Source organism: Pinus tabuliformis, chromosome 3_2 (assembly GCF_031772625.1).
Source record: "Pinus tabuliformis cultivar Carrire ecotype Pingquan chromosome 3_2, CPIR1, whole genome shotgun sequence".
Lineage (NCBI taxonomy): Eukaryota > Viridiplantae > Streptophyta > Pinopsida > Pinales > Pinaceae > Pinus > Pinus tabuliformis.
The window spans coordinates 358,804,424-358,824,962 of NC_142302.1; the positions used below are offsets into that span (position 1 = coordinate 358,804,424).

The 20,539-nt window shown below is 34.9% G+C and overlaps 1 pseudogene; it reads right to left on the minus strand.

Moving 5' to 3' along the window:
• Positions 1 to 390: 390 nt before the first annotated feature.
• The window catches only part of LOC149180936 (uncharacterized), a 124,408-nt pseudogene continuing 104,259 nt past the window's right edge, over positions 391 to 20,539 (minus strand).

The following is a 20,539-nucleotide window of genomic DNA, read 5'->3' on the forward strand; positions in this document are numbered from 1 at the left end:
TAAGTTAAATACACACATCAAATGCTTTTATACTTAGCACTTTTCATTTCATTTATCATATTAACTATTAACATGTTCTTATATAAATCCCTTGTAAAACTTAACCCACTCCCGTATTATTTAAACTATATAAATCCCCGAAATGTTAGATATCTTGCCCCTGGTTAAATATAACCATAATTTGTTTTAAATAGTCTTAATGAGTTAATCAGTAACTCATTAAGAACCTTAATCCCCCGCCACATTAAACGGGATTAATTAACCCTCATGGTTAATTAATAACCTCCCCGACCTATCCCACCACTCTTGATATGATTAAATTAACCCTTAATTATATCGGGCCCGCCTTTGTTAAACCCCATCATATCGCATCTTCCGTCAACCGTCTAATCAAGTCCTCAAGATCTGACGGCGGTTATGAATATCGTGCGACCCTTTGTGACTGCGCATTAGCGCGCGATCATAAAGCGGTTTTTGCACAGCTCCTTCGCCACGCATCGAATGCTCTATGGAATCGCTGGCTCGAGGACTATTATCGCCCCTCCCCAAAAGCGGTGCAATATGAAACCGCTTACCACCTTCCCGCATACGACAAAATGTCATATCATTTGCCGCTGACATCACCCAGCTAAAATCCAAAACCGCGCCAACCCTTGACTTTGAAAATAAAACAAACAAGTCACTTTCAGTGCTTTATACTGTAAACCTATGCGCCCATGCAAAAGAACGTCAAAGTCAACTTGCTCAAACTTTCAGTCGCCAACCTGCTCTAAAATCTTGCAGCCGACGCTGGCCAGAACCCTCCAGCCACGCCCAGTACCTGCATTTCATTGCTCATCCCCCAAAAATAGGTATTTATCAAATTCCCAACCAAAACCTGCAAATACTTGTTTTCCACTATAAATTGACGAAAAAGGCCCAAATTCATAATAATTCAGTTGTTATTTTTGTCATTTAAGTCCCCCATAGCCTCTGTGTTGCCCATTTCACAAAGAAAACCACAGTTTCCTTCTGAATCCACAAGGACCAAAAATGGAAACCACGGTGGCTTTGAATGTTGCACCCATTAATTCCCCTCATCGAGATTTAGGCAGATAGGGACTTCCAAATAAAAGACCTTACCACTGACAAAAATCACCTCAAAGTCTTTTGCCAAAGTAGAGATGACTACCTGAATGGCTCTGATATCCTAGGACTGTGGGAATCCAATCTTCCCATGTACTTTCTACCCTTAGTCCATGTTTTCCCTGATATAATTCATCAATGCCATGCCAATTATGACCCTAACCGCCGAGTAGTTATGTCTCCCAGCCAAACAGTCCTTTTCCCAATAACTGCTGAATCAATCAACGAAATGTTGCAATTTCACTCCAGTCAAGCTCTCACTCCCCTTTCCATTGGAGATTTACTCGAGAAATCAACTAAATTATCCCAAACTAAACTTAATCTCCTCTATCAGAATTTCATACTACAGAAACATCAGCCTAAGGGCCCACCTCCTTATATGCAAACTTTCTTTACAGATATGGGAAGACTCATAGTTGATATGATATCTTTAGTGATGGGTTTCAACACTAGCGACTATGTCGATGAGTTAACCCTAGTGTTGTGTGAACTTTCCCCTTTCAAGTTACCAAAGTATGTTCCAATGAGACTGTTTGCATTGGAATACTATACGCGGATGTGTAACTCAGATTTGGTCCATTTTACTAAAGCCAAAAAGAAAGCACAACTCAGGATCAAACATCAATTAGGCCCTTTCATCTACAACACTAGAGAACGAGGGAAAGAAGCAAAGAGAATTCTAGAAGATTACCTTAAATTACAAAAAAGTTTTGGTTGGGTTCCATATGACCCTCATGGCTTTATCTATGATAGAAGAATGAAGAATAGGCTGTCACCATATTTGCACCATAGAATCCCAGATATTGAACAATTTTCCAACATGGACAAATGGAGGGAAGGGACCTTAGTAGCAAATGATAGTGAGTAGGTCAACATAGAAAATGTAATGAAATATCTTGAAAAGACTCTTGATTTAGATTCTTTTGGGTAGGTACATTTTGAGACTTCTCAGAAGTCATCGTTAGGGATAAGTGCATCAGTAGCTGGGACCTCTGAAAGGCACTCGCAGCAGACTAATACACCACTTACAAAGACTTCCAAAGGTAAGGAAACAGAGACAAGCACTTAGGCTAGAGAACAGTCCATAATGTCTAAACAGCATGAAACTTCCAAGGATCCGGCCTACATACACGCTCCTCCAACCCAATTCAATGTGGGAGAACCCCCAATTTTGCAAACTCCTATGAATGAGGAAAAGAACAAAAAGAGAGATAGGGATGTAGCTACCCCTGCTAGTGGACCCTCAGAACAACGTGCTGCTAAAAGGCATAGGCTAAATCCTCTTTTAGAGGAAGAATTTTATGAAGAGACTACTGATAGTTAAAGAAAAGAAGGTGTAGATAGTCATCAAACTTTCCCAGTAGGTGGGACACCTTCCAGCTCATAGAGACAGGAATTGGAAAGACAACAAAGTGCATAAGTATCATCTTTCAGGCCCCCAGGAAAAGAAAATCTAGATATCAAAAAGAAGTTTAAAGAAATAAAATCCAGAAATGAGCCATTGAGGATCCAGGTCTATAATCAGTATTTGAAAATGGCTCCCACTAATCAGAATAGGTTGATGTCAGCCTATGACATCAAAGAAGGAAAAATGATAATGAGTTTTTTCAAACCCAAGGGGCAACAACCTCAATCAACTACAGATTACCTCAAAACTGATTTTGAGGTCATGGCAAAGCACATTCATCGCCTGGACCAGATTGAGTTACACAAACAGACAGGGGAGATGGTCTACTCTACATTGACTACTAAGGCCATGATGGCCCAAAGACTAGAAAATTCTTTGAACAATACAACTGCCCAATTACAGCTGGAGAAAGCCTCTTCACAGGCTAAATACAACAGGATTAAATCTTTAGAAGAAAATATCATTGGATTGGGTCATGATCCAAAAGATGTGAAGGCTGCAGAAGTCTTAATTAAAAATAAAGATGAAGACATAGCTGCCTTAAGAAAGCAACTAAATTTTCCTCCTTCAGGGCATCCATAGACTGCTGAGGTCATACAACAAAGGTCTGAAGAAGAGCTAATGTACTTACTCCTAACGCTTAATGAACAGCTGAAGGAGACTGAACAAGAACTAGAAAAACCATTGAAGGACAAGTAGGGAGAGTCGACCTCTCAGCCTCCCAATGTGATTCCAGTAGTTTCCACTGCAGTCCCTTCAACCCTTGGAATAGCTCTGGCACCAAACGTTCCAGTGATCACAGCAGAAGCAATAACAGGTACAACACAAGCAGGTATCTCTGCAATTTGGGAAAGGTCGCTTGTTTCATGTATGAGTAATGATTTATATTTTTTCATGTACAATACAGAAGCACCACAAAATTTAGATATGATGTGATAAAGGTGTAACCACTGTAGTGAGGAAACCTATCCAAAGAGAGAATGTCATCGACAAATACTAAGTGAGAAACAAAGAGATTTTTTCTAACAAGTAGACTAGAAAACTACCCCTCTACTTTTCCACCCTTATCGACCTTCTCAAACCATCAATGACCAACAAGAAAAATAGAGGGGATAAGGAAGGGAGGAGGCTACATAAAGGCACGTAGGAAGGAGGCTATAATTTTAAAATTAGATCATCACGAAGCTTATTATTTCATGGATTGGGATTTTCTCTGTATCATCCTGCACCAAATTGGAGTATCAGTTAGGGTTGTTGATTGGATAATGGCATGTGTCTTCTCAGTCAATTATGTTGTATTGATTAGTGGTGTTCCTTCAAATTTCTTTAGGGCTTCTCAGGGTTTATGATGGGGATGTTGGGTGCAATTCTATCATGACAATGTTTTAAATATGCTTTTAAATTATTTTTTATATATTGGAATCACGAGGGCTTCACTCAATGAAACTATAACATAGCACATGTGTTTGTGGCATACTAAACAATACCCTTAATTTGACTACATATTATAAAATACCTCTATGAATCACTTTATTTCACCCACTACCAATACAAACCCAATTTACCTTCCCAATTTTAAAAAACCTTACTTTCAGTAGATATTGTAGGTATCCATTTTGTTATTAACATTTTTTATGCCTCTCATATTTTTTCATTAACTTTGAACTCCATTTTTTATACATAACATATAAAAACCATTAACCCCCTATTATATGCTCAATATATTATGTCACTTTTTTCTTAATATATATCCCCCAATATGAATGCATGTGGTATGGTATTTCTCCCTAGTGAAACCCCCGTGATCTAAATAAAATTATTATTTTGAATTTTTTTCCCAATTATTTAATATTATTTTGAGATATACTTTATTAATAAGCACAAAATTACCAAAGCATTTGACAGTCTCAACTATTAAACTTCCTCAGTCCATTTTGGGAGTTACCAAACTAGTTCATTAAATTTGAGGAGATTTTTCTATATCTTGATTTAGAATATTTAAGTGGAAAGATATTTTTTTAAGTTTTTCACTGATGGGTATATATATTTCAACCTTCATTTGATGTCGATCTCTGGAATTCCATTTTTTTTATTTATCAAGGACCATGATTGATCATTTCCTAAATATTTTTCGTCTTATAGCTTGATCCATCATTGTGATGAGATGGAGTGCAAAGAGTAGTGGAAAAGTGGCAGTGAAGGACCAAAGTGATGTATGAAACTGAAGTGTGTGCCTTGTGGTGATCATGTGGTGTGAAGAGCAAACACCACGTTACAAATTAAAACATTTCAATACCAAAGAGAAGAATGAAGTTTTAAAGATCATAAAAAAGAACACTTTATGGTGTTTCTTAGCTCAATTTAGTTCTGTGTTTCTCCACTGGTTGATTATTGTTCAACTCGAATTATTTTGATTTCTAATTCATGAAGAGAGACATATTTTTTCCATAACAGTGTGTGTGTTTGCATTTGATTTCATGGTGAGATATATGGAAAAAGACTAGGCCATTGTATGTATACATACAACAATATGAGTGGTAATGCTTCTGGCCCTTTGATTGTACGCAACATTTGATTGTGCTTTTATTTATAAAAAATATTTTCTTATTGCTTGCAATAAGATAAATAGAGAATGTGGGGTTATATTGGTTCATTATATTGATAGCATAAAACTAGTCTCGAAATTGGTAATACTGTGAATTCTATAGCTGATCATTCTAGTCTTATGCTTACAGACACTGGATGTAAAAACACATCGATTAACTTGCCGAATTTCCAGTGAATATTTTGATAGAAATTTGGGGCGGTCTGTCTACTACCGAGTAAGACAACACAAATTTGTATGTTTTCATATGGAATTTGTTATGAATTGCTTTGAAGATTTAGCTTTGTTTCACATCTAATGTCTTGTAAAAACAAATAGAAAGAATTAAGGTTTGTTAAACAAATATGGAAATTGGTAACTGTATTCTTTAGGAGATTGCATATTAACTAGAAATTATGAGTGACCAAGTGAAATTGAAGGTATTTCTTTGTAATCTGATAGAAGTTTTAGAGAAGTAATGTAAAGACGGCGCAAAGAAGAGATTACAAAATAAAAATCACAAAGGAGAAAAGCAGGTAAATTTTGTCGAAAGGTTGCAGACCAACAATAATATATCTGCATAGAGATGAGGTCAGATGAAGGTACTACGGGGAATGTTTAATTGGAATACAGGTGATTGCAGGTTGCAACTTATTTTATAAAGAAACAAAAGGTACGTACAAGAAACTGATTCTTAGCATGAAAATAGATAATAAAAAACAATTTAACTGTAGTCAAAGTTGAAGTCAGTTGGGTAATCAGAATCCAGGATGGTATTGCATACAAGTTAGTTGCAGGGGTGACCCTGACCCAAACCTAAAATGTAGTTCATGTAGGGCGGATGTCAGGAGCGGGAAGGTTGAGCAAAGGGAAAGTAAGATAAAGTTATTGTTGGCACAAAAATTAATAAAAACAATATTGTATTGGTAGACAGAACTAGAGTTAGTCAGGTAGTCGGAAGCTGAGATGGTATTGCATACAAGTTAGTTTGAGTGGGGACCCTGACCCCGACATACAACATAGTTGACAGAGTCGTAATAGTTTTTCTAATTTTTTTTCTTTTAGCAATGTTATTTTCTAAGGATTCTTAGTTGAAATGATGTTTTAAAAGAAAAATTATTTATTTTTTCAAGAATTCAAATTTTCTTAAAATAATGGGATTTTTTAAAAATATTATTTTTTTAATAATTGTTTGCAAAGGATATTTTTAGCATGCTTAATATGATAATTGGCATGTTTAATAAGATGGTATTTTTAAAGAATTTTATCCTTTGAAATGTAACGTAGAATATTTGGTTTTCTTTCAAGAAAGTTCTTGATTTTCACATGGATCCAAGTATTTGGAAGTTTTTTCCATCTGAGATTCTTCAGCTTATATTTCATTGGCTTACTGTTACATCTTTGTTGAAAAAAATTCATTTGGTTTGTAAAGAAATGAGTATTCTATTGGAAAACGCATTTTTTTCTCGCCTCTTGCAATCAATGTGTTGACAAATAATCTGGATTTATTTCTTTTCTAGATGGTATCGAGGATAGCTACTTTGTTGGACCTTACCTTAATGACAAATGAAAAATATCTTTGTTGGTTTTTCCTTTTCTGCACTATGCATAAAAAAGTTAATGTACAGTTGGATCGATGATTATGTTTAGTGTACCTCGAAGATTTTTTCATTCTAAGAATTATTTCATAATAAAAAAATTTACAAATACCTTTAGAAATATTGGAACTCTTACTATTAGAGACTAGGGATTCTTCTCTTTGTTGGAGAAATTTAGTCATACTATTGACTAAATTATGATGCTAATCTTTTTCTAGTTATATTTAACAAAGATTATGATGATTGCCCTTCATATGGCTACACTATCTATTGGTTGGATGTTATAAGAAATGAGTGTGGTTTTTCATTTGTTCCTATCACTGACATGCGATGTATGTCATTAGCATCGTACAACAACTAGATGTTTGTCTTGTAAACAATGTTTCAATGTTTGTTTGGTTGCTTTAAGAGATAGAAAATTTTGAATTTGTCCAAGCTTCAAGTGGATGAAGCTTAGAATATTTTGAAGATGACTGGGGGTTCGTATGGAGATTTCTTCATACTGTCTCAATAGATATAAATAGGAAACGGACAGGCTATGCACCTTTTTTGTAGATGAAAGAAACTTACTTATGTTGGGTTGTATGGAAGTGCAACTAAAGCTATATTATTTGTTGACTCGATTATGCACAACGACAATTGGTGATGGTGTATCCTTGTTAGAATGATTTGGGTTCCATGTGCAGTAAGTTGAAGGTTGCAATGATGTTATTGAAAATGGAAATGTTTTCTCAGTTTTTCCAAATACAAATTCTATTGGATATACCACTACTACTCTTGGTTAATGTGATTTAGCCTTTGAGGCTTCAAGAAGTTTTTTGGTAGAAATTGTTGTAGATGTCGTGTTTGTATAATATTTGTAAAGATATTTTGGAGATCACTTTGATATGAATTTGGATTGTTTAGTTAAAACATATCCATGTCAAATTTTCATATTTTTGTTAGAGATTACTTGCACTAATTTGCTATTCTATAGATTGCACAATGCACTAAAATATGAATTTTTGTTTTTTATCTGCAAATTGTATAGATTCGTTTGCTAATTCTTATGTCAAACTCCACAAATGATGGTTTTTTTGTATTTGTATTATGGAAGGCTAATTCTTTGTATTTAAACTTATTTAGTATCAAAATTTACTTGAGGTGTGAATTCAGTGAGCATAAAGACGAGAACTTGTTGAATAAGTAACAAGAGATTTCAATTGAAAAATGAAATTTCAAAGAAGTTGTGTAAATAGGGTGTGAAGAATATATTGCAAAATAGAAAGAAGAAATAAGGAAAGTCATTAAAGAAATTTTAAACCATTGGGACGAGAAACAATAAATTCGAATGAAAGGTTTTAATTTTTCATTAAAATGATGAGTAAGCAAGTAAGCACAAGCTTATGAGCTAGAAGAAAAGTTTTGTGTCAATGATTTATTAGCGTTTATCACGAAGCATCTAATGCACTAAAACTATAATGAACTACATGATAATAAAGACTAAGTGGTAACACTAAGCTAAACTCCATTCTTAGCGGTAACTCTGAGTTGAATGCCATTTTGAATGGTATGTTTAACTTTACTAAAAACAACAGATAATTAAATATATAGAAGTAGCATGTCACATTATGGGTTGTAGTGAAGGCCCAAGAGTCTGGATCAAACCTTCGAAGAAAACAGAGGGTTCAAATACCCTTTTATTAATGTAAAAGGTTACATTTAGACCACCTATATGGGAAGGGTCTAAGTCTTCTTGTCGACTCTTGATGTTTCAACTTCCAACTTGTGTTACGATATAAAGAATACCACATGGGTGTTGAAAAAGTTATTTCTTCTTCTAAGTGTGAGGGTAGCTTGAGGCCCTTGCAAGAAGGCTTAGCTAAACTTGCAACCTCAGCAAACTGGTTATCTGTCACTAACATCCTAACATTTTCGATCAACCATTTGAAGGTTCTGCATAGTGGTATGGAGGTTCTTGTAGCCGCGGGAAGGGTCCTAGATATAACAGTGTGTGGCAGAAGAGGTGGAACCCCTTAAAGAGTTCATGCCAAACTCATGGCAAATAATGGTCACTAGAGCATTTGGGCTTCCATGCCTAGAACTCCCCATCCAAGTTTAGGGAAATCAGGAGGGGACGATACACATTAAATAATCTATCACCCAATCTCAGGAGGGGTAGCATCGTAAAACGTCTTATATACCCAAATTTTTTGGTAGCAAGCACTAGCATCGATCTAGGGGTCTGCAGAACCTCTAAGGAAGAGCCATGGTCGAGGACACTGGCTCAAGAAGATTAATATATAGTTGAGACTTGTTTCCAAGGCAACCACAAAGTCCTTCCTCTAATGCATTGCATATGGAAAAGAAGGGATCCATTAGTAAATTCATGGTGAAGGAAGAGAGCCACTTCGATGTGGCACAGAGTGGAGTGCTCTCACCTTATAGCGTAGATTTCCTAAACCTTATCCTACCCCAAAGAGGTAAACCCTACGCGTGGTGACCCGAGACTAGTTGCTAAGATTACATAGCGTAGTGGTTGGTCCGAAATGGAACCTACACATGTTGACCCCAGACTGATTGCAAAGATTACACAGTGCAGTGGTTTGTCATAAATGAACCCCTTTCCAAGTTAAGCGATCAAGCTCAAGTCAAAGGTCATAATTTGAGACGGTTGCGGAAGAATACCATCGCAGGAGAAGAAAGTCGACACCAACTAGGTTGAAGTATAGAGAGAAAGACCCTAGGAGATTGGCTACTAAACGAGGTCAAAGATAGGATGTCGAGATGTGGTGAGGAGGTTTATCAGGGACAATTGTAAGACCAACTGCGATAAGATTGAAGATTTGGGGTTCGACTGAGGGAAGCCAGAACGCGTTGGGCAAGTTAGATTAGTCCCGACCACTGCAGGCACCCGAATGACATATGGACCTATCGTAGACTACCATGTGGAATATGGGAAACAAGGTCAAGAAAATTAGTATATCCTCTGAGATGCAAGATCTCCAAATTTGGAGGTCCTATCGAGGCAATATTTTGCATCACCAATTGGTTTTCAACGAGGTGACCGTGATAGTGAAGGTCACTCTGAGTCTAGGTAAATTGTACAAAAAAAGAAGTAAAAAATTATAGGTCTAGTTCCCATAACTGTACCTTGGGAGCTAGACGTGCACAATGGTTAGCCCCCTTAGTATGGGTTAGTGGGGTTGGGTATGTCACATTTGGATTGTTGAATGAAAAGATAGCTATGTCAAATTTTCATTTTTTTTGTTGGATATTACTTATGTTGATATTCTATTTTGCAGATCCAACAATGCACTTCAATTTCATTTTTTGTTATGTATGGATGTATCGTAGAGTCTTTTTCTATTTCTTATATGAGATTGTGAAAATGGTGGTTCTTTTTGTATTGTAGTATTTGAAACAATGTTTATATATATGTATGTATTTGTAATATGGAATATTGATTGTTAGTATTTAAATTTATTTAGTATTGAAATTTACTTCATGTATAAAGTGAGTGAGCATAAACACTTCAACTTGTTGAAGATGTAACATCAAATGCAAGATTGAAAAGAAAAATTATAAAAGAATTGAAATTTGTTGTAGAAATGTTAAGTGAAGGAAAAAACAAGTGTACTTCGAAAAGAGCTTGGTCATCGAGATTATGTGAGAGAGCAAATGAATATCAATGGAAATGGTATCAGAAGAATAAGGATGGAGTAAATGCACGTAGAAGAGTCGTTAATCAGGAGAAGAAAACACTTTCAATAAATCATCAACACGATAAAGTCAATAATAGTAAGTATGGGAATATGAGTAGTATCATGGGAAGAACATTTTCTTGAAATGTTCTTTTGCATGGATGTCAAAGATGTTGAAATTTTTTTACTAAACCAATTTTTTTTTACTATAGTGTTCCTTGGGAACATTTTGTTTACAAAGAAAGTGTTCGTGCAAGAGAGAACCAAAGGTCCCCTTAAAACAATGCAAGAAATAGAGTATTGGTTCATGGACACCATGATGCCAATGAACAATTTGCAGTATTCAGTTTATTTGGTGATAGAAATATGCTTGGTGACATGGTTGTGAATTTCAGTCATTCTGGTGGTAATGCAAGGTGGGGCATTCCTTCCAGCAACTATATAGTGAATATCATCAGTCATCCATATATTTTTTTCACTAAATCTCTTGGAAAATAACAAGTGCTTGATGTATTTCTTGCTTTCATAGGATTTTGACATCTAAATGGAATATATTAATTATTGTATTTTTTTTCTTATTTCATTTCTTTGTGCAGAACAATGTTCCAAGGAATATTGTTCCAAAAACACACGCTAACCAAACACAACCTTTGTCCGTTCCTCAACTTCAACCTTAACCATTTCACTGCCAAAGTTCATTAAAACGTGAGAATGATAAACTCTTTAGCTGCAATTTTCAAAACTTGCGTGTTTCGTGGAAAGAACATTTCATTGAAATGTTTATTTCCCTAGGTGTTGTGCATTTTATAATTTTCCTTGTTTTGCAAACATTGTCAGTATTAATATTCTTTGGGAACATTGTGTTCACATAGAGATCTTTCGTGGAAGTAGAAATGGTTAGAGCTACAGAAATGGTGGAAGAGATGTAATTATGAAAAATAGGGACAATGATGTGATTCGACAATTTTGGGAATCTAATGTTTTTTCTAATGGTATTATTCTTTTTGGGATGGTTGAAAATTTGGGGACATTCAATTGAGAATGTTGGAACAAGCATTTCTAGAAGCAAGTGTCTAGACAATATTGTTAATAGTAGAGAAACTATGTAGAGTCCCTCTTGTCTGATAGGATAGGTGGTGCAAGTGGATTCATTTTCATGGGATTTGTGCATTTTAGTATATATTTTGAAATTGCTCAATGCATTTTTTATTTTACATTTTTTTCCAAAGAAATATTTAAGTTAATAATGGTGGAGAAATCAATTCAAAACCAAGGAAACCTTTATTGGTTGGTCAAGTTCAGCTCTAACGGTGCAATCAAAAATAAAATGTATGTGTTTTGTCTCTTGAACTTAATGCAGACTTCAAAAAATTAACTTGTCATTTTTTATATAATTAATTATGGCATTATGATTTATAGTTTATGTAAGTAGAATGAACCCAACTGCAATCAATATAGAATAATCGATTCCCATCATTTTATGGAAATAATTTTCAAGCCAATGCTTCAATTCAGCAAGTTGTTTCACATCATCCTTGATCTAGATTTTTGTTTCACAGAGAAAATGAAAGTGGTTGCTGTCATTTTATCAGAGAGATGATTGAGGTGCATAAAAAATTCTGGTGCAAGATTTATAATTTGTTTGTTGTGGAAATGTGTCAAGTCTATAATGAATCTTATCCTGGTATACAAGTTGTGAGATGGCATGAAGGGCCCATTTCTAAAATATTTAAGAACAAGAGAGGTGCTCACTATTTCTATTACTTTAATAACATGGGTCTTGGTGAGCAACTTGAGATTCTAAGAGTTTTGATGCAGGTTGAATAAATACTAATAGCATGAGTGAATCCAATGTTGCAAGTGACACATGCTCGTGGTGGCCAATATAAATATAGTGGTCATACAATTAGTTTTCAACAAGATATATCTTTGATTGCAAAGAAGCTTCCATGACGTGTAGAACAACTCGATTTTCTGATTTCCAAAATATGTGGTGCTAAATCGAAATATTATCAATGTTATGTCAAGAGGCAACTTGTGGTGGATGCATTGGTTTACAACATTCAAATGGATAAATATTACAAGGATGCTAAAATCGACATGAATTTTATTGCTTCTCTCTTAGAACAATCAATTGATGTGTCTAGCAGGCTACAATATGTGGATATAAACCTAGGTGAAATAGGGAGAGTCGACAAGGACATTGAAATGTTGGGGGACTGTCATCCATTATTGTTTCTTTCTCGCATGCCTAATGAATGCAGGGAATTGGAATAGATAATAAGATTCATTGGTAACATAGATTCTAAATTTAATGAACCAATGGAATGGCCAGATATTGGCACATCTCTCGTCAACAAATATAAAATTCAAGGGTTGCTAGACATGGCATTTCCAACCTTGTTTCCCACTGGTGATGTTTATTGGTTGCATCCATGTATTTTCAATATTGAAAGGCATGAATATGGTTTACATCTATTTAGGTATTGTGATCAAAGGTTTGGAATCCATCCTCAATTTCAATATTTCATGTTGAATATGATTATACGCCATCATAGCAAGGGAAAAACATCTTTTTCTTGAAAAATAATATCAATGAGAGTGCACCTGCAACTATTCAAGAGTTGCATCAACAACTCGAGGATATTCCTGACAATAAATTGGCTAAGAAATTAATGCATTTTGGTTGTTGTCCTAGGGGTAAAAGGGCATATTGGACAAAGTGTATTTCTAAACTCACTAACATGATCATGTAATTGGGTTGCCCAACATTGTTTTTTATGTTAAGTGCAACTGACATTGAGTGGCTTGACTCGAATTTTCTTATGTCTTCAAGCACATGTTGTCATCCATAAAATGAACATGCCAAAAAAATTGAGAATGTTATTCAATGCTCGCATATAGTTTCTATGTACATGCACCAAAGTTTAATATATTTTGTGAGTTGCTTCTTGAGAAATATCATGGAAATTATTAAGGAATTTAGACTTCTGTGATCCATAACATTGTTTAGATTCTTCGGCAAAATCACATAACCAATCTTTTGTCGACGCGTTTCGAACCAACCAGTGTGGTTCATCGTCAGGACAAGTTGAAGAACTGATCTGGCTTAGCGAGATTAAATAGAGTGTGCAGAGACTCCAACGGCTAAATCCTAACAGCTAAATTTGACCTGGTCAAACCACTAAATTAGTTAATTAATATTTCTCGAAAAAAGCTAAATTAGGTAAATCAAGGAATTCATTTGTTAATATAAAAAATAGGTATATTAATATTATTATCCCAAATATTAAGAGAAATTAATATTTTAATTATAATGGTCATAATATATATTAATTAATCTATATTCAATTATTATTCCAATATAAATTACAAGTAAAGATAATCCATTACTAATATTTTTAGAATTTAGTTATCCTAGGTAATTGAGTCATAATTATTTAATGGTCCTTGGTAAGATAGATCTTGTTCTTTAGAATATATCATATTTATTGTTTAAATTAAATGGTCCATTAAAATGATAAGTTATATAAAAATAATAATAATAATATATGTTTATTAAATAATCTATATCTACTAATAATTAATAATATCAAACAAATTGTTAAACCATTATTAGTTACATTAGGTAAACCCATAATCTAGGGTCGTTAAAGCTAGGTCTATTAATAATAGTATAATCATTTAAACCTAATGGTCAAATAATCAATATTAGAACTATATTTATTATTCCAATAAAATATTAAAGTTAACTAAGACTATAGGTAAATATATTATTACTTACAAGATGAATATCATAATTTAGGGTTGATATATCATAATTTATCCTTTAAACTTAATGGTCAAAATTCTAATAATAATCATTATCTAATCAATATTTATTTATTCCAAAAATATTACAGTTAACTATGTCATTAATATATGTAAGGTTTAAAGCGGGTCTTTTCTAGTCATTAGATAAAGGGAAACTTAATTTTAAGGCTAAGAAATATATAAAGTATAAATAATGAAAATATGGAAAAAACAAATCTAATTATAATATGCCCACTAGTATCATAAACAGGTAAGGTTAATACAATAATTAGCCCGAAACTCATTCAAAACTTAATAATGACCCAAACACTCCATAATAACAGGACAAATCTGCCAAAGGAGAAAAAAGGAGGGGGAAAGACAGAAACCCTAAGACCTAAAAAAGGGAAAGGAGGCTAGGAAGACAAGGCTGGGACCCAGCAACTGCTAATCTTCCAGCCATCATCCCTATTAAGATTGATCGGCCTTTTCTCAATCTCCAGGGCCTCTCTAAACTTGCGATGGTGAAACTGCGCAATTTTGGCAATGACTTGAGCCTCCTCTATACATACATGATGCATAGTCTTTCCCGCATGCTCAGCCAGGGCCGAGGACTTGGTCCTCCCATGTCTTAAGTCAGCCGAATGCTCGCTAATCCGCTGATTGATAGAGCGACCAGTCTCACCAATATAAGGGGTCCCACAGGAACAGGGAATGACATAGACGCCTTTCATGTCCTTAGGGTCAATCGGGTCTTTCACAGACCTGAGGGATCCACGGATAGTATTGAGAGGTCTAAAAGTAGTGGGCACATCGTACTTCTTCAGAATCCTCGCAATCCTGTCCGTGGTTCCTTGGATGTAAGGAAGGTTCACACCCGAGATATGATCCTTAGGAGTCCTTCGGATAGAAGGCTCCTTCTTGGTCAAATTTAGCCATTAGGATTTAGCCGTTGGAGTCTCTGCACACTCTATTTAATCTCGCTAAGCCAGATCAGTTCTTCAACTTGTCCTGACGATGAACCACACTGGTTGGTTCGAAACGCGTCGACAAAAGATTGGTTATGTGATTTTGCCGAAGAATCTAAACAAATATCATGGAGTTAAATACTTTTGGTATAGGTTCGTGCTTGTTTCTTTTGTCGTATTATTTATGGATTTCAAATGGTGTGTTTAGTGGAATCACAGGGGTTCAATAAACATCCACAATTTCATGTAGCTGCCAGGCGCTCCAAATATGGAAACACTAGATAGGTCCAACCCTTCGAATACATCACTACCTAAAATCCACGCGACATCCATCGTCGAAATGTCATAGTTCCTCGAAGTGTTAATGATGACCCATGCCTTCTTAAAACCTCACAATTTTTTCATGCAATCCTTACAAATATTGTGATTGTTTGGTGAATAGAGTGAAAAGACACACAAAATGCAATTTTTATTCCTGTTTCCTAAAAATGGTTTAGCCTTTCACATCATTACAATGTTCCATGGGAGGTATACATTATGTCTGTAATGTACATATATGAAAAAGGGAGAAATAAATATGAAGCAACACCAAACGATGACCATTTAAATGTTCACGATGTTTATCTTACGACAATATGGTGAGAAAATGTTGATTATGAAGTAGTTGTTTCTCGACATGCAGTATTGAAATATATTTCAAAATATGATTCGAAGGTAGAAAGAATATCTAAAAGTTATCATGAAATAATGGCAAGGCTTGCAAGCGCAGGTGGATCTGATGCTCATATGTTATATACATATAGAAGGTTTCTTGTAGAAACACTTGTTGAGTGTGACATTGTGTTATGAAACTAGCTCACAAAAAGATAGAAAAGATAGATCAATGACTTAAAAATCAACCTCTTCGAGGGGGCAGCCTCCTTTACATTACACAAATGAACAATTCTTGGATGATACAAATGAGAATAACTCCTTTCTATATATAGGACTCTAAGGGGTCCCAATACAATCAGAGCCTACATAACAATAATATTGTATGGGCACAACAATAAGAATAGTGGGCTTCTATGGGGCATAGTGATAACAACATAGGGATTATATGGGCACAATAATACAATAAGGGGGTTTCACTAATAACAATAACGGGTTACACTAGTAGTATAGGGACCTAACATGCCCCTCTCCTTCAAAAAGTGTTTTCCTCAACGCTTGAGTAGTTCTGGATGCTTTTGTATAAAGTTCTCATCCTACCATGTGGAATCTTCAGCAGGTAAGTTCTTCCACTTGATGAGATACTCTAAAATTGATCGATTTCGTAGCTCTCAATTTCTTGTTTTTGTGGCTGCTTCCGATGCCAATATGATTTTTCCTTCCTTGTCAAGTTCTGGAAATATTGTTTGAACTAGGATATTCTCACATATAACCTTCTTTAAGCATGAAACATGGAAAATTGGGTGCACTCTGGAAGATGCAGGAAGCTCCAATTTGTATTCCATAGTACTAATCTTTTATAACACCTTGTATGGACCATAATACTTTGGTGATAATTTATTATCCTTCTTAGCTTGCTTGAGGGACATTTGTTTGTATGGTTGTAGTCATAGAAATACCTAGTCGCCTACATCAAAACTTCTTTTGTTGCGATGTTGATCTGCCTGTTGTTTCATTCTATTTTGAGCCAAAGTGAGGATATCCTTTAAGAGTTTGAGAACTTGTTCTTGATGCTCGATGTGATCTTCCACTGCTTGAACCTTAAAATTTTCTTTTAAATATGATGTGATGGACGGTGGATGATATCCATAAAGTGCCATAAATCAAGTCATTTTTTTTGTAGTATGGAGAGAAGTGTTATACCACCATTCAACCAGAGGCAACCACTTGACCTATTGTGCCTGTTTATCAGATATAAAGAAACGAATATATCCTTCCAATCATTTGTTCACTATCTCAATTTTCCCATCAGATTGAGGATGATAAGATGAGCTATGAGCTAACTGAGTACCCAAATATTCCACCTCTTGTACTCCAAAGAAACATTTGGAGCTTTTTGCATATAATTGTTTCTCCTACAATATTTTGAGCACCCTGTCAACATTTTGAACATGATCCTTGAAATGTAGAAGGTGCATTTGTAAGGCCAAAAGGCATGAACAAAAATTCGTAATGAACCTCATGAGTTCTAAATGTTGTTTTTGGAATGTCTTCAGTATTCATTCTAATTTGATGATATCCTGAACGAAGATCCAACTTGGTGAAGTAAATTGCTCCATGTAATTCATCCAATAATTCATTAATGATAGGAATGAGAAATTTATCTATAATAGTAAGCTTGTTGAGCTCCCTATAATCTAGAAACATGCGCCATGATCCATCCTTCTTTTGTACCAATACCACTAGAGCATAGAAAGAACTTTGACTCGGTTGAATTATACCAACCTCTAGCTTTTTTGTAACCATACATTCAATTTCACTCTTTTGGGCATATGGATATCTATAAGGCATGATGTTTAGAGGAACACTTCCTAGAATCAAATGAATAGCATGATCATGATCATGAATAGGTTGGAGGCCTTTGGGAGTCTCAAATACCTTGGAATGATTGTCCAAAATGTTTTCAAGATCTGGAGAAATAGATGATTTCGATGTGGGAACCTCTAGTGAACATAATTGTGCAGTTACACCCCATTGCTCTTTATTTAGAAGCTTTGTCATGTTTTTAGAGCTGATTATCTTTCCCGGTTTCCCTTCGATACCCCTTAATTCAACTTCCTTTCCTTCCCAAAAAAAATCAAGAAAATTCCTTGAAAAATAAAAGCCATTGTACGCAAAGATTGTAAACATTGAGCTCCTAGTACAACATCTGCACAACCCGTTGGAATGGAAAGAATTTGACTATTCAAGACATATTCTCCCATGGATAACTTGATATTATGGCACTTTCTAGATCAATTTATGGTTCCTCCATTTACAACCATTACTTGACATTCTAGTGCTAGATATAGGAAGCAATTCAATTCCTTGCTATCTTACAATGAGTAAAATTATGGGTACAACCCGAATCAATCAACGTTATTACCTTTTTCTTCTTGATATGCCCTTATATATTGAGAGTTTGAGGAGTGGTAATTATTGTCAATAAATTACAAGATATGGTCAGATTAATTTCTTCTTTCATTGGGATTGGTTCTTGGTGTATATCCTCTTCTTTTGACATTTCTTGTTCCTTTTCTTTCTCCTCTTCCCCATCTATGTAAATTAATTTATTATGAAAACATGTATGAACTTTAATGTATTTTCTATCACAATTGTCACAAATCCCTTTTTCTCTTTTTTCTTCCAATTGTTGTGGTTTCAACCTTGTAGGTGGTGAAAGGCTAGGAGAAGCAACACTTCCATCTTTATAGTTGTGAGTGGTAGGCTTCCTTGTTGCCATAATTTTGCTTTCCATTTTTCTTGCCAACCTGAATGCCTTCTCTAATGAATTAGGTTCCCATAGGCGAACCTCATGTTGGATGTTATCCTTAAAGTCCCTATGAACACATCAATCCTATGCTCCTCTGGAATATCTTTTACCCTTATCTTCAATTTTTGGAAGTAATCAATGTGTTCCATCATTGAACCCTTTTATTTGAGATTTATCAATTGGCTAAAAAAGGTGTTGTTTTTTATATCCTCATAATGTGCTATCATTTACTCTGTAAAAATTTCCCAAGTGACAAATCGTTTACGAGAGAAAAGCCATCGATACCATACAAATTGATTTGGTTCCAAATATAAAGTTGCAATGCATACCTTTTGTGCGTTTTGCACATTATGGAGATCAAAATATTTCTCCATCTGTAGTATCCATGTTACAGGATCCTTGCCATCAAACTTCCTGGTATCAATATTTGGAACATGGTGGGTCTTCAATCCAACGTTAGAGTCTATGAAATCATGATTAACATTTTTTATGTTCTCATCATGAGTTTCCTTTACTACCCTTTCACCATTAGTAACCATTTCTTGTAGCAACTTTGTCAAATATGTATTCAAATATTCCATGTTTCCTTTAAGTTTTTCTTCTATACCATCCATATTAGCTTCCACTACCTTTGAATTCCTTCAAACTAATTTTTCAACCAAACTTGTGCAAAAATTTAAAAAAACTACACACCTTTTTTCACTTTGTAGGAGCTTGATATTGAATACGTTGTATATCTGTAATTTAGGATCTCCAAGGTCTGAAATTTCATCCTGTGGTATCCCTCTGAGTCCCCTTTCCAACCCCACAAGTTTGATTAAGATTGTATTCTCCAAGGAATAGTTATGCTAAATATCCCACGATGACTTGGTTATAGATTGGTTCCATAGAGTGAACTTTTACGAAGTACCACATGTCATTGTTTCAACCTTAGGACTTGAAACCAATACCAAGAATACTACAGGTCGTCCTCTTTCTGTAACGTTTTACTAAATTTCAATATGATTCTTAGAGAGAAATTTATGATGATTTTCACTAGGTCGCCTGTTTGGGATGTAATTCAGGAGCCTACAGAAACCCTAAATGTCTTGGACCATATCTCTAAAACTAAAGTGAAACAAAATTTGCAATTCATTCCTAAGATTCATCAAGATTTCTTTTTAAATGGGTTTTAATTTCAGAGTCTTAAACTTTGTAGAAAAAAATTAGAGCGAAAATTCCACGATGACCTATTTGCGATGGAATTATGGAGCTTGCAAAAAACCTAACTTCCTTAGATAATATCTCTGAAAATATAGTGAGACAAGATCTGAAATCTGGACCCAAGCTTCAGAACAATTTCATTTCAAATGGGTTTTTTTCATCTTCTGAAAATTCGTAGAGAAAAAATTATATCGAAAATTACATGATGACGTGTTTGGAGCAGCGAAACCATAGAATCCAAAGCTCTGATGCCAAATGTTATGAAACCAGCTCACAAAAAGATACAAAAGATAGATCAACGACTTAAAAATCATCCTCTTCGAGGGGGAAATCTCTTTTAAATTACACAAATGAACAATTCTTGGATGATACAAATGACAAGACCTCCTTTCTATACATAGGAGTCTAAGGGGTCCCAATACAATCAAAGCCTACATAACAATAATATTGTAGGGGCACAACAATAACAATAATGGGCTTCTATGGGGCATAATAATAACAACATGGGGACTTTATGGGCTAATACAATAATGGGATTGCACTAATAACAATAAGGGGTTACACTAGTAGTATAGGGCCCTAACACATTGGAGCATAAGAAGCATACCATATACTACTAAAGTTGCCTCTTGTTGTGTGCAGTCACAATTTTTTTCCTTTGAGTGTTGGAAAGAAAGTATTCCAAAGAATGTTGGTGCAATCTGATGAAATTTCA